Source organism: Pongo abelii, chromosome 18, assembly GCF_028885655.2.
Source record: "Pongo abelii isolate AG06213 chromosome 18, NHGRI_mPonAbe1-v2.0_pri, whole genome shotgun sequence".
NCBI classification, from domain to species: Eukaryota; Metazoa; Chordata; class Mammalia; order Primates; family Hominidae; genus Pongo; species Pongo abelii.
In genome coordinates, this window is record NC_072003.2 from 60,777,193 (window position 1) to 60,793,714 (window position 16,522).

At 38.1% G+C, this 16,522-nt stretch overlaps 1 long non-coding RNA gene across 2 annotated transcripts in view; it reads right to left on the minus strand.

Moving 5' to 3' along the window:
- LOC134760445 (uncharacterized) overlaps window positions 1–15,173 on the minus strand; it is a 54,184-nt gene extending 39,011 nt beyond the window's left edge. The window contains exons 1-2 of one of the 2 annotated variants that reach the window (XR_010137882.1): window positions 14,926–15,173; window positions 5,019–5,162 (exon numbers count right to left, since the gene is read on the minus strand). This is a non-coding gene — a long non-coding RNA (uncharacterized LOC134760445). The remainder of the gene's footprint in view (window positions 1–5,018; window positions 5,163–14,925) is intronic. The other variant, XR_010137881.1, reaches the window with a different exon arrangement.
- Between the last annotated feature and the right edge of the window lie 1,349 nt (window positions 15,174–16,522).

Here is a 16,522-nt window from a genome sequence, read left to right on the forward strand (position 1 = left end):
TATCTTTTGTACAATTTTAGGACTAAATTATATGTGAAGAATTCCATTAAAAAAGAGTAGTTTGTATAGATGATGCCATTTCTATTCCTTAACTATATTTCATTAGTCCATTTTATTTTACCAGGATAAAAAGTTTTAAGACATGTGCTAACCTCAAAGCTATGGACTAGTTCACTGAAAATAATCAGTTGCCTTACTTATAAGTGCTCATTTAATAAACCCATGAGTATCTTCATGTTTTGTTAACCTCACTTGAATAAATATAACTCAAAACTGACTCTACATTAAGGCTCTGCAGCTTCTTAAATTTATTTGAGAATATTGTCACGAATGTTTATGACTTCTGTGTCGAAGAATGCGCAAGGAAGAGTCCTCACCTCACTGATATTCCCTCCTAAAGTTAATGTTGTTGAGGCAAGTTAATGAGAAAATCACAGACCATTGTCTTAGTCATAGTAGGATATTTGCAAGATTGCTGCTGTCCTCCAAGAATTCCCTAGAATTGCATGTATTTTTCATAACAAGAGAGGGTATTTGAAGATTTTAAAAGATATCTTTGCAGTTTATGGATATATATATATATATATTTCCAGGAATAATACATATTTTTTCTTTCTCTTCTGCAACACTGCTGCTACAAATGTAGATCCTCAAACATTTGATTTTGTATGAAGACACGTGGTCACCACTAGCACATTTAGAAGGCAATTTGGCAATTGAAGATCCTCTGGGTTTTGTTTTATTTTGTTTCTGTTCTCATTATTGCTTCTTTATTTCAAATGCAGTATTTAATGATTGTCATATATGATTTCAAATTTAGTTTTAAATTTGAAAAAGTGAAATTTTACTCTACAACTTATATATCCTTCAAAATTGTTTTGAGTATATGTAATGTGCAAGGAACTTTGCTAGCACTCAAGATGCTACAAGTATATGAGACAGATCTTTGTATCACACAGATCTCTGAAACATCTAAGCCCTACTTCCTAAGGAGAAGAAAGATTAGTAACTGAAATGTTTACAAAGTAATATGTGCTTTAAGACATATACAAATCTGAAGAGGTAGAAATTATTTCCTTCAATGGATGCTCAGAAATGTCCTCATGTAGGTAGCCATTTGAACTTGCTCATAAAGAAAGGTAGGGTTTGTGCCTATGGGTGGGAAATTGATGTAGATGAAGTGAAAGGCAAAGACATAAAAAGAGATGGAGGATGGAAAGAAGGGAATAATCAAAGCATTTGTTTTATATGAATCAAGTGCCTAGGGTTATGAGATCCTTGAAGGGCAGCAAAGGGAAGGGAGATTTTCTTTAAAAATTGAAACTCTGAATAATGAAATGCTAGTTTTGACTGCAAAGCTGTGACCACTCACTCTTCGACTTTCAATCTGACAACTCACTCTTCTACTTTAAATCATTGGTGGTCTCCATAGACACACAAGTTGTCTGAAAACAGATTGGAATAAAGAGACAATGAAAGCCACAGAAATAGAAGTGACAGAAGGGCTAATTAGGGGCTATTCTAAGTTAAAAACTAAAGATCATGGGTGGTTAAAATAGAAAGTTCGAAATAGAAATAGGGGACCCATAATAACCTGCAGATTATCGTAGCAACAATGATACGGGTTTACATGACTTGTTTGTAAATCGGGCCATTTCTCCATGTTGTGACACATATCCAATGATGATGCTGAAGATCAGAACATAGCTCACAGGAGCAAAATACATTCTGTTTAATACAAATTATAAAGTTGGAAAGAACAATAATTTTAAGAAGTCAAAGAGATTAACCTAGTTTTGACATTAGACTTAAAAACATCTGTAGGATTTCATTTATGTGTAACCTTTAAACAGATAATCAGAAACTGGAACACGTGGTGGAAAAATAATAAAGATATAGATTGAGGAGTCACTTGGGCAGTTTAGTTAAGTAAAGCTATTAGAATGGATAGGATGCATGATAACCTACTCTACAGAGTAGAGTAGAAAAGCCAGACTATAACTAGGATTCTAGTTTCAGCTTCAACAAGAACTACCAAGAACTCAGTAGGTATTACTCCTAACTTTACAAGAGGAACGTGGATAAACTAAAAATCAACAAATTTTCTTGTACCCTTCAGAGATCTGAGGTTGCAAGGCAAATTGCCAACCCTAAATCTGGAGATAGAGGTGGATCCAGAGAAAAAGTTGAAATCTGCTTACTTTGGGCAGAGCTCCCTGAAGCCATAAACTGGTAGGTATAATTTAATGGAAATTTTGATGAATTTCTGTAGGGTGAGTGTGGATTAGCCTGTGGGTGAGAACCTCCTGAGGCAACATTCTTGACTTCCACCCTTCTGTAGATTTTACCTCCAGGACCCTCAACAGCTTCTCACAGTGAAAAACCTGAGAAAGGTCCCCTTCATGGTTTCAACAATGAGAGGTGGAGGAGTGGAGGGTGGGAAGAGGAAGAGAAATTATGAATACGCCCAGATCTTTCTTTATATTAAAGGTCTATTGCCCAGGAGGTCAGGAGGTACTTTTGTCACAACCTTATCCAAGATAGAGGAAATTCAATTTTTCTATTTCATCACCCACTACCTTTTCTATCTTACCAAAGAGATAAAAGAAAAACATAGTCAACAGGGGTAAGAACATCAACAGAGAAAATGGGAAACACCACAGCCAGGGAGTGAATGGGAGAAAACAAATTGTATCATTGTTGAGATACTTGCTAAGGTCACAGCTGAAAGACAGTTCTACTAAAAGATGGAGATTTAATTTGACAATTACATAATGTTTCCCATCTTTGTCACCTTACAACCACAACAACAGAGACCCAGTACATTAAGAGTGGATTGCAGATGAAAAAGCTGCAAGAAATTGATTTTTCTCTGAGTAGGGGTGTTTAGGAAAGCGCAGAGCAAATAGGAAACAAAAAACATCATTAGAGGAATGTGAAGGCTTTGGAGCCTACAGTTATAGCAAATGTCATACTTGTCTCAACTCTTAGCTAGATGAAGATAAAAATACTAGAAGCCTGTGTTCCTCAGTTCCTATTACTGCATATAATATGGCAGTTTTCAACAAAAAAATATTCATGCCAAGGGCAAGAGAAAACAGTCTGAAGAGACAAAGCCGTCAACAGAACCATACACAGATATAATACGGTTGTTGCAGATATCAGAGACGAAATTTTAAATATCTATGTTTAAAATGTTAAGGGCTCAAATGAATACAATGAACTTTTAATACTCAACAATAAGAAAACAAACACCTAAGTTAAAAGTTGGGAAACATCTGAAGAAACACTTCAACAAAGAAAATATAAAGATGGCAAATAAGCATATGAAAAGACTTTCAACATCATAGTTCATCAGAGAAATGCAAATTTTTAAAAATGACGTTACGGCACACTTACTAGAATGGCTATCTTTATTCAAATGGCAGTACTCATGCTTTTGAGGATACGAACAATAGGAACTCTCACTCATTGATGGTAAGAATGCAAAGTGGCATGGCAACTGTGGGCATAGTTTCACAGTTTCCTGCAAAATTAAGTATGGTTTTCTGTACAGTCCATTAATCACACTCATAGATCTTTGTCCCTGTTATTTGAAAAGTTACGTTCACATAAAACTTTCTTATAAATATTTATAGGATATTTTCCTCTAATCACCAAAAACTGTAAGCAGTAAGATATTTTCCAATAGGTGAATAAATAAACAACTTTTGGTGCATTTTTATAATAAGATAACACTCAATGATGAAAAGCAATGAGTTATCAAAACTTACAAAAATGTGGATGAATTTTAATTGCATATTGCTATTTTGAAAGAAGCCAGTTTGGACAGGCTATTCACTGTAAAATTCTATTTGTATGACATTCAAGAAAAAGTAGCACTTTAGAGACAGTAAACATAGGACCGTTTGCCAGGGGTTTGGGCAGGGTTTTGAATTTGTGAAGCACAAGGGATTAGTAGTGTGGTGAAACTATTTTATATGATACTGTAATAATAAAACATGATACAATGCTTTTATCAAAAGGTACAGAACTTTACATCACACAAGGTGATCATCGATGTCTACACAGTTTAAAAAATCATTTAGGCCGGGCGCGGTGGCTCACGCCTGTAATCCTAGCACTTTGGGAGGCCAACGCAGGCGGATCACGAGGTCAGGAGATCGAGACCATCCTGGCTAACACAGTGAAACCCCGTCTCTACTAAAAATACAAAAAAATTAGCCAGGCGTGGTGGTGGGTGCCTGTAGTTCCAGCCACTTGGGAGGCTGAGGCAGAAGAATGGCATGAACCCAGGAGGCAGAGCTTGCTGTGAGCTGAGATCACGCACTACACTCCAGCCTGGGAGACAGAGCAAGACTCTGTCAAAAAAACAAAAAAAACAAAAAAAACAACAAAAAAAAACATTTAGGTGGGCAGAGGATTGTAAGGTAAAATGCAGAATGTGACAAAAATGTCTACTTGAATGAAATATGTATGTGAAACCTCACTAAAGTGAGTGGTTGGAAAAGGTGCTGGCCTAAGTGATTTTTTATGTGAGTGGGATCTGTAAGACTAAAGCCAAAGGAACTGAAGAACTGTGCAAAAACATTGTACTTGAGTTGATATAGCTGTTTCCATTGGAGTAGGGGTTAACGATTCTGAAATCACTATACATATATGCTATAATTGAACAATTAAGTAAATTAATGTCTGACGGTGGGAGCCAAGTTTTTTTACTGTTGGACTACAACGTTGAAAATATGCAAGAAATGGAGTCTGGCATGGTCCATGTTATAATGAGTTACAGTTAGAGACATCATGCTTAGCTTATAGATACAGATGGTTACATGGAGAACTATTTATACATAAGTGTATCGATCAGATCAGTACTAACACATATATTTCCTTCCTCTGTCAGCTGAGAAGGACTACAAATAATAACGCCCCAGTAGCATGAGTACACCTAGCACACAGAACTTGTTTTCTGATACCATTATTGCATAAAGAAACTAAATCTTTTTGAAAAGATGTCTTACTTTAGGTCTGGGGCCAGAAATATACAAATGAGACTGGAGGTTCTTGTAGTGCCGGAAGGAAAGAAGTACTCCAAAATGCCAACAATGATGGGGTTTTGTCAAAGGAACACAGGAGCCAACTGAAAGAGCTCTCAACAGCCAAACCTGGAACAATTTGAGAAAAAAAAAATATATATATATATATAAAAATATATAAATTGCTATTGGATTGTAACCCAAAAATATACAAGATAATTTAAAGTATTAAATATCTATAACAAACATATAAAAGTATAAAAGGTATATATGTAAACATATGTGTCTATATATATGTAAAAAAAATCTTTAGAACACACTAATACAAATAAGAGATTGAATAAAAATATAGAGGAGAAGAGAAAAATCTCCTGTGAAAAATAATTTCAAACAACGTATGCAGATGTGCTAACACTGGAGAGGTGGAACACAATTTCTACTCCTTCAGTTCGGACTGTGCGTAGTACATTTATTCTGAAGAGTATAATATAGAAAAGTGGGGGGAAGAGATTAACTTTACAGGGGAGAAATGTGATCAGCACTACCTCAATCAGGTGATCAAGGTTAACACTAATATTAATAGTGATAAGCGGTAGAATGTATCCCTGACATGATGTGAAGAGAATGTACATTACTATTTTGGTTTTCCTCCCCAAAACCCATAACCGCTGTGTCATCATGAGGAAAACGTCTGACAAATTTCAATTAAGGCGCTTTCTGTTATTAAAAATACCTAATCAGTACTCCTTAAAACTGTCAAAGTTTTCAAAAACAAGAGAAATCTATGAAACTGTCACATCCAAGAGAAGCCTAAGAAGACTTGATAACTAAATTTAATGTCATATTCTGGGTAAGATCCTGGAACAAAAAAAGGAAATTGGGTAAAAATTTGTAGATCTGAAAGAAGTATTTGATAATAATGCATTAATGTTGACTCATTAATTGTGACAAATGTGGTATATTATTGCAAATATTGCTTACAGTTGGAACTGGGAACTGTAAGCACATGGGAACTCTTATCATAATCTTTCTGTAAATCTAAAAGTGTTATAAAATAAAACAATTTTATAAAGACAGGGAGAGAGATTAAGAGAGTTCATGAAAGTAGATGTATTCCAGGAAGTCTTGTGCCACTAAGCAGAGATAAGAAACCATTTCAAGAAGAAAGAGGTAAACCACTGCATGGAATATTGAAGGAAAATTAACATACTATGAGAGAAATGATTGATAAATTTAACACCAAGTAGTAAAGCTGCTACTATCATGAAACTCTTCTTTAGGGCAGCTGAGTAGGTTGGCTTTCCAGGTGAGAAAACCACCAAGTGAAAGGTGTTCAAGTAAATTAATAAAAAGTTTCTATTGATTCAGTTCTATATATTCCTTTTAACCATTTTCAACACACTGAATTATTAATCCCTTGGAACCCAGGCGAGGTTCATTTGTGTGAATTTGTATGGGTGGCTAACAGCACAGCCAGTTTCACCGCTTGGGGAAAGCAGAAGGACAGCATAGCCTGCACTTTCCAGTTGGCAAAATCTGGAGGAACAGAGGAAAAGAACTGCTGGCAGTGGGCGTGGGAAAATTCTGCCAGTTCTTTGGTTGCACAGTTGAAAACTCCATGTGCTTCCTGTCACACAGCAATATTTTCACAACTCTTGTGCCATTAATTAAGTTTTCTTTATCCTCCTGAATTCAGAGAAGAGACCCCCATCACTGAACGTTGAGATCCATTTATCATGGGGGCAAGCATGGGATATATTCAATATTGGATGGTTTTTCCATTATAATTTCTGCACAGTAGAGCTGAGTTAGGTGTGAAACACCACATATATTTGCTAAAGCCATTGATCTTGTCAGAGAGCTAAACCTTTTGGGAATAATCATTCAGACCGTCTGTCTAAGACTGGGTCATAAATTGCATACTTTTATTTCCATAGAGTTTTATTCTGTAGCATTAGTACGAGTTGAATAGTTATTAACAGACTGTGACTTGAATAAATGAATTCTACTATATGTCAACAGCACTGTGGAATTTCAAAATTATAGCCTGAATAGGTATATGTGTGTGTGTGTATATATATATATATATATATATATATATATATATATATAAAATAATTTAGTTTATGTCAAATATGGACATTGTATGTAGTCATCATTTAAGTTGGTCACCTAGTCAAAGAAATTACCAATAACAAGTAGAATTTATTTTTGGTTAGTTCTTTGTTGTTTCTCTCTTTTTAAAATTGGTAATTTATGTCTTCTTTTTTTTTTTTTTTTTTTTTTTTACTTTGAAGTAACTATTGATTCACAGAAAGATTTGAGAAAATATACAGAGAGGTCTTAGGTACCCTTTGCCTAGGGGACACATCTTGCAATGGTATAGTAGAATATCTAAACCAGGAATTTTATACTCTTATAATCCAAAGAATTTATTCAGATTTCAACAGTTTTACATGCACTTGCATGTTTGGGTGTGTATTTCTACAGAATTTGATTGCATGTGTTGATTCCTGCAACTACGAGCACAATCCAGACACGCAACTCTTCCATCACACTCACCAGCCTTCTGCTACCCTTTTTTAGGCACACCCACTCCCCTCCCACATTCACAACCCCTGGAAATCATTCATTGCTTCTCCATGGCTGTAATTTTGTTATTTCAAGATGAAAATATATATGCTTTCATCAAAACCTGTAGAACTTAACATCACAAAGCGTGATCATTGATATATACAAATTAAAAAAAATTATTTACAAGGTTAGAGAACTGCAGAATAAAATGCAAAATTTAACAAAAATATCTAATTGAACTAAAAATACATGAGAAACCTCACTAAAGGAAGCAGTTAAAAAAGATGCTGGCCTAAGTAATTTTGTAAATGAGTGGAATATATATATATATGTATATATTCTCCATTATGTAACCTATTTAGATTGGCTTCTTTCACTCAGCATAAATCCTTTGACATTATTTTTTAATTAAAAATATAGTAACAAATCTCAACTCATTATCAAAATCCCTTAAGTCACTTTAAAATTAGATTTCTGAGCCCAGACAGCAAGGATTTTGGAGATGAAGAATGTGATTTCAGCATCTATTGGCTGAGGATCTCTATGTGTATGAGAAGACTAGACTCTTAAGGTGGGAAGGTTGAAATTTCCTCTGAAGATAATTTATATTAGTCTCTACTTCCTAAATATTTGTGATAGGGAGCAAGGTGTCAGGCCCGGGCTTTTAAAGGCTGAGGCAGCTGGTGATCAGGGCCAGTGGCATACTGTTGCTGGGTCAAAACAGGATGATAATGGCCAGAATACCACAATAAGATGATAAGAGTTGAACAGAATGACATGCTCTTGCATTTGACCTGACTCTACCCTGTCTCACCAGTTCCTTTTCCATGTCTCTTCCTAGCTTCACATGAGTAGCTAGAGGAAGGCCAGGGGTCAGCAAGCTTCAAGCTGGCCTGTGCTACATGGAAAGAGTAGATGACAAATTTATTCTCTGATTCCAAGCCCACACTAGAGGTCTGGTCCACTTGACATAAATCAATTTTTATTATTCCAAAAGTCAAAAGGAATATGGGGCAAGGGAGAAAGGATTATATAAAGAAGACTAGCATATATAATATATAATAAGTTATTCTCTAAGTATCTACAAGGAGAATGAGGCATACAATTTTTTTTAATTCAGGTGAAGCCCCTATTCTCTAAGAAGAAGCAGACAAGAGAGGGGGAGGAGCCAAGATGGCCGAATAGGAACAGCTCCGGTCTACAGCTCCCAGCGCGAGCGACGCAGAAGACGGGTGATTTCTGCATTTCCATCTGAGGTACCGTGTTCATCTCACTAGGGAGTGCCAGACAGTGGGCGCAGGTCAGTGGGTGAGCGCACCGTGCGCCAGCCGAAGCAGGGGCGAGGCATTGCCTCACTCGGGAAGCGCAAGGGGTCAGGGAGTTCCCCTTCCAGGGGTGACAGACGGCACCTGGAAAATCGGGCCACTCCCACCCGAATACTGTGCTTTTCCGACGGGCTTAGGAAACGGTGCCCCAGGAGAGTATAGCCCGCACCTGGCTCAGAGGGTCCTACGCCCACGGAGTCTTGCTGATTGCTAGCACAGCAGTCTGAGATCAAGCAGCAAGTCGGCAGCGAGGCTGGGGGAGGGGCGCCCGCCATTGCCCAGGCTCGCTTAGGTAAACAAAGCAGCCTGGAAGCTTGAACTGGGTGGAGCCCACCACAGCTCAAGGAGGCCTGCCTGCCTCTGTAGGCTCCACCTCTGGGGGCAGGGCACAGACAAACAAAAAGACAGCAGTAACCTCTGCAGACTTAAATGTCCCTGTCTGACAGCTGTGAGGAGAGCAGTGGTTCTCCCAGCACGCAGCTGGAGATCTGAGAACGGGCTGACTGCCTCCTCAAGTGGGTCCCTGACCCCTGACCCCTGAGCAGCCTAACTGGGAGGCACTCCCCAGCAGGGGCAGACTGACACCTCACACGGCCGGCCAGGTACTCCAACAGACCTGCAGCTGAGGGTTCTGTCTGTTAGAAGGAAAACTAACAGAAAGGACATCCACACCAAAAACCCATCTGTACATCACCATCATCAAAGACCAAAAGTAGATAAAACCACAAAGATGGGGAAAAAACAGAGCAGAAAAACTGGAAACTCTAAAAACCAGAGTACCTCTCCTCCTCCAAAGGAACGCAGTTCCTCACCAGCAACGGAACAAAGCTGGACGGAGAATGACTTTGACGAGCTGAGAGAAGAAGGCTTCAGACGATCAAATTACTCCGAGCTACGGGAGGATATTCAATCCAAAGGCAAAGAAGTTGAAAACTTTGAAAAAAATTTAGAAGAATGTATAACTAGAATAACCAATACAGAGAAGTGCTTAAAGGAGCTGATGGAGCTGAAAACCAAGGCTCGAGAACTACGTGAAGAATGCAGAAGCCTCAGGAGCCGATGCGATCAAATGGAAGAAAGGGTATCAGCCCTGGAAGATGAAATGAATGAAATGAAGCGAGAAGGGAAGTTTAGAGAAAAAAGAACAAAAAGAAACGAGCAAAGCCTCCAAGAAATGTGGGATTATGTGAAAAGACCAAATCTACGTCTGATTGGTGTACCTGAAAGTGATGGGGAGAATGGAAACAAGTTGGAAAACACTCTGCAGGATATTATCCAGGAGAACTTCCCCAATCTAGCAAGGCAGGCCAACATTCAGATTCAGGAAATACAGAGAACGCCACAAAGATACTCTTCGAGAAGAGCAACTCCAAGACACATAATTGTCAGATTCACCAAAGTTGAAATGAAGGAAAAAATGTTAAGGGCAGCCAGAGAGAAAGGACGGGTTACCATCAAAGGGAAGCCCATCAGACTAACAGCGGATCTCTCGGCAGAAACCCTACAAGCCAGAAGAGAGTGGGGGCCAATATTCAACATTCTTAAAGAAAAGAATTTTCAACCCAGAATTTCATATCCTGCCAAACTAAGCTTCATAAGTGAAGGAGAAATAAAATACTTTACAGACAAGCAAATGCTGAGAGATTTTGTCACCACCAGGCCTGCCCTAAAAGAGCTCTTGAAGGAAGCGCTAAACATGGAAAGGCACAACCGGTACCAGCCACTGCAAAATCATACCGAAATGTAAAGACCATTGAGACTAGGAAGAGACTGCATCAACTAACGAGCAAAACATCGAGCTAACATCATAATGACAGGATCAAATTCACACATAACAATATTAACTTTAAATGTAAATGGACTAAATGCTCCAATTAAAAGACACAGACTGGCAAATTGGATAAAGACTCAAGACCCATCAGTGTGCTGTATTCAGGAAACCCATCTCACGTGCAGAGACACACATAGGTTCAAAATAAAAGGATGGAGGAAGATCTACCAAGCAAATGGAAAACAAAAAAAGGCAGGGGTTGCAATCCTAGTCTCTGATAAAACAGACTTTAAACCAACAAAGATCAAAAGAGACAAAGAAGGCCATTACATAATGGTAAAGGGATTAATTCAACAAGAAGAGCTAACTATCCTAAATATATATGCACCCAATACAGGAGCACCCAGATTCATAAAGCAAGTCCTGAGTGACCTACAAAGAGACTTAGACTCCCACACATTAATAATGGGAGACTTTAACACCCCACTGTCAACATTAGACAGATCAACGAGACAGAAAGTCAACAAGGATACCCAGGAATTGAACTCAGCTCTGCACCAAGCAGACCTAATAGACATCTACAGAACTCTCCACCCCAAATCAACAGAATATACATTTTTTTCAGCACCACACCACACCTATTCCAAAATTGACCATATCCTTGGAAGTAAAGCTCTCCTCAATAAATGTAAAAGAACAGAAATTGTAACAAACTGTCTCTCAGATCACAGTGCAATCAAGCTAGAACTCAGGATTAAGAATCTCACTCAAAACCGCTCAACTACGTGGAAACTGAACAACCTGCTCCTGAATGACTACTGGGTACATAACGAAATGAAGGCAGAAATAAAGATGTTCTTTGAAACCAACGAGAACCAAGACACAACATACCAGAATCTCTGGGATGCATTCAAAGCAGTGTGTAGAGGGAAATTTATAGCACTAAATGCCCACAAGAGAAAGCAGGAAAGATCCAAAATTGACACCCTAACATCACAATTAAAAGAACTAGAAAAGCAAGAGCAAACACATTCAAAAGCTAGCAGAAGGCAAGAAATAACTAAAATCAGAGCAGAACTGAAGGAAATAGAGACACAAAAAACCCTTCAAAAAATAAATGAATCCAGGAGCTGGTTTTTTGAAAGGATCAACAAAATTGATAGACCGCTAGCAAGATTAATAAAGAAAAAAAGAGAGAAGAATCAAATAGATGCAATAAAAAATGATAAAGGGGATATCACCACCGATCCCACAGAAATACAAACTACCATCAGAGAATATTACAAACACCTCTATGCAAATAAACTAGAAAATCTAGAAGAAATGGATAAATTCCTCAACACATACACCCTCCCAAGACTAAACCAAGAAGAAGTTCAATCTCTGAATAGACCAATAACAGGAGCTGAAATTATGGCAATAATCAATAGCTTACCAACCAAAAAAAGTCCAGGACCAGATGGGTTCACAGCCGAATTCTACCAGAGGTACAAGGAGGAGCTGGTACCATTCCTTCTGAAACTATTCCAATCAATAGAAAAAGAGGGAATCCTCCCTAACTCATTTTATGAGGCCAGCATCATCCTGATACCAAAGCCTGGCAGAGACACAACAAAAAAAGAGAATTTTAGACCAATATCCTTGATGAACATTGATGCAAAAATCCTCAATAAAATACTGGCAAACAGAATCCAGCAGCACATCAAAAAGCTTATCCACCATGATCAAGTGGGCTTCATCCCTGGGATGCAAGGCTGGTTCAATATACGCAAATCAATAAATGTAATCCAGCATATAAACAGAACCAAAGACAAAAACCACATGATTATCTCAATAGATGCAGAAAAGGCCTTTGACAAAATTCAACAACCCTTCATGCTAAAAACTCTCAATAAATTAGGAATTGATGGCACGTATCTCAAAATAATAAGAGCTATTTATGACAAACCCACAGCCAATATCATACTGAATGGGCAAAAACTGAAAGCATTCCCTTTGAAAACTGGCACAAGACAGGGATGCCCTCTCTCGCCACTTCTATTCAACATAGTGTTGGAAGTTCTGGCCAGGGCAATTAGGCAGGAGAAGGAAATCAAGGGTATTCAATTAGGAAAAGAGGAAGTCAAATTGTCCCTGTTTGCAGATGACATGATAGTGTATCTAGAAAACCCCATTGTCTCAGCCCAAAATCTCCTTAAGCTGATAAGCAACTTCAGCAAAGTCTCAGGATACAAAATCAATGTGCAAAAATCACAAGCATTCTTATACATCAATAACAGACAAACAGAGAGCCAAATCATGAGTGAACTCCCATTCACAATTGCTTCAAAGAGAATAAAATACCTAGGAATCCAACTTACAAGGGATGTGAAAGACCTCTTCAAGGAGAACTACAAACCACTGCTCAAGGAAATAAAAGAGGATGCAAACAAATGGAAGAACATTCCATGCTCATGGGTAGGAAGAATCAATATCATGAAAATGGCCATCCTTCCCAAGGTAATTTACAGATTCAATGCCATCCCCATCAAGCTACCAATGACTTTCTTCACAGAATTGGAAAAAACTACTTTAAAGTTCATATGGAACCAAAAAAGAGCCCGCATCGCCAAGTCAATCCTAAGCCAAAAGAACAAAGCTGGAGGCATCACGCTACCTGACTTCAAACTATACTACAAGGCTACAGTAACCAAAACAGCATGGTACTGGTACCAAAACAGAGATATAGATCAATGGAACAGAACAGAGCCGTCAGAAATAATGCCACATATCTACAACCATCTGATCTTTGACAAACCTGAGAAAAACAAGAAATGGGGAAAGGATTCCCTATTTAATAAATGGTGCTGGGAAAACTGGCTAGCCATATGTAGAAAGCTGAAACTGGATCCCTTCCTTACACCTTATACAAAAATCAATTCAAGATGGATTAAAGACTTAAATGTTAGACCCAAAACCATAAAAACCCTAGAAGAAAACCTAGGCAATACCATTCAGGACATAGGCATGGGCAAGGACTTCATGTCTAAAACACCAAAAGCAATGGCAACAAAAGCCAAAATTGACAAATGGGATCTAATTAAACTAAAGAGCTTCTGCACAGCAAAGGAAACTACCATCAGAGTGAACAGGCAACCTACAAAATGGGAGAAAATTTTCGCAACCTACTCATCTGACAAAGGGCTAATATCCAGAATCTACAATGAACTCCAACAAATTTACAAGAAAAAAACAAACAACCCCATCAAAAAGTGGGCGAAGGACATGAACAGACACTTCTCAAAAGAAGACATTTATGCAGCCAAAAGACACATGAAAAAATGCTCACCATCACTGGCCATCAGAGAAATGCAAATCAAAACCACAATGAGATACCATCTCACACCAGTTAGAATGGCGATCATTAAAAAGTCAGGAAACAACAGGTGCTGGAGAGGATGTGGAGAAATAGGAACACTTTTACACTGTTGGTGGGACTGTAAACTAGTTCAACCCTTGTGGAAGTCAGTGTGGCGATTCCTCAGGGATCTAGAGCTAGAAATTCCATTCGACCCAGCCATCCCATTACTGGGTATATACCCAAAGGACTATAAATCATGCTGCTATAAAGACACATGCACACGTATGTTTATTGCCGCATTATTCACAATAGCAAAGACTTGGAACCAACCCAAATGTCCAACAATGATAGACTGGATTAAGAAAATGTGGCACATCTACACCATGGAATACTATGCAGCCATAAGAAATGATGAGTTCATGTCCTTTGTAGGGACATGGATGAAATTGGAAATCATCATTCTCAGTAAACTATCGCAAGAACAAAAAACCAAACACCGCATATTCTCACTCATAGGTGGGAATTGAACAATGAGAACACATGGACACAGGAAGGGGAACATCACACTTCAGGGACTGTTGTGGGTTGGGGGGAGGGGGGAGGGATAACATTGGGAGATATACCTAATGCTAGATGACGAGTTGGTGGGTGCAGGGCACCAGCATGGCACATGTATACATATGTAACTTACCTGCACATTGGGCACATGTACCATAAAACCTAAAGTATAATAATAATAATAATAATAATAATTACAATAAAAGAAAAAAAAAAAAAAATAAAAAAAATAAAAAAAATAAAAAAAAAAAAAAAAAAAAAAAAAAAAGAAGAAGCAGACAAAAGAAGCAAAGTCTATTTGTGTCTAAAATATTTGCCACTTACCAAGGGATACTCTGTAAGTATAATCTTGAGAGGCAGAAACCATATTACTTTTATATAACTAGTGCATTCTAGAACCTAGCATAGTGCTTGGTCCATAGTATATGTTAATATCGATCACATAAGTAACATTATGAGGTAGTAATTATCTCCCTTTTATGGTAGAGGAACAAAAGAAAATTGATTAGTATTCATTTATCTGAATGCCTTTCTTAGTCACCACCTAGACTTATCTGAAATCCACGAAGTGTAATCAGAATACAGTTGTTTCTCTATATTCACTGGGTTCTATTTCTACGGTTACCTGCAGATAACAATATGTGTATTTGTATGCTTAAGTCCCTTATATAAAATGGCATAGTATTTGCACATAACCTATGCACATTCTATTGTATACTTTGAACCAGCAGTCCCCTACCTTTTTGGCACCAATGACCAGTTTCACGGACCAGGTGGCAGTAGATGATTTCTGGATGATTCAAGAGCATTACATTTATTGTGTGCTTTATTTCTATTATTATTACTACATTTTAAAATATAATGAAATAATTATATAACTCATCATAATGTAGAATCAGTGGGAACCCTGAGCTTGTTTTCCTGCAATTAGATGGTCCCATCTGGGGGGGATGGGAGACAGTGACAGATCATCAGACATTAAATTCTCATAAGGGGTATGCAACCTAGATCCCTCACATGTGCAGTTCATAATAGGATGGTGCTCCTATGAGAATCTAATGCTGAGGCTCATCTGACAGGAGGGTGGAGCGGAGGTGGTAATGTGAGTGATGGGGAGTGGCTGTAAATAACAGATGAAGCTTCACTGATTCACCAGCCCCTTACCTCCTGCTGTGTAGCTCGGTTCCTAACAGGTGGGTACTGGTCCTTGGCCCAGGGATTGGGGACCCCTGCTTTAAACTATTTCTAGATTACTTATAAAACCTAAATACAATGTGAATGCTATATAAATAATTGTTATACTGTATTATTATGGGTATTATTTTTATTGTTGTATTGCCATTTTTTATTTTGCATTTTGTATATTTTTGATCCAAGGTTGGTTGAATTCATGGATGCTGATTGTATTTAGAACCCCTCTTGAGTTACAGTTATTATTACAAGTGACACCAAATATAAGACATGCATGTCCTGGAATAGCAATGGAACAAGGCTTTGGGAACACTGCTCTAAGCATGCCTATGAGAATGTAAGCTACTTAGTGAAGGAGGAAATACTTCATCTTCTTGTTACTCTCACTGACTAACGTGTGGACTGGTACACAGTGAGTTGTAAATAAAATGTGCTGTCCTGATTTGAATTGTTCTAATCACAGCCGGTCGTTAGAATCTGGTGGGAATGGAATTTTTTTTTTTTTTTTTTTTTTTTTTTTTTTTTTTTTGAGACGGAGTCTGGCTCTGTCGCTCAGGCTGGAGTGCATTGGCACCATCTCGGCTCACTGCAAGCTCCGCCTCCCGGATTCACGCCATTCTCTTGCCTCAGCCTCCCGAGTAGCTGAGACTGCAGGCGCCCACCACCACGCCTGGCTAATATATATATTTTTTTTTTTTTGTATTTTTAGTAGAGACAGGGTTTCACTGTG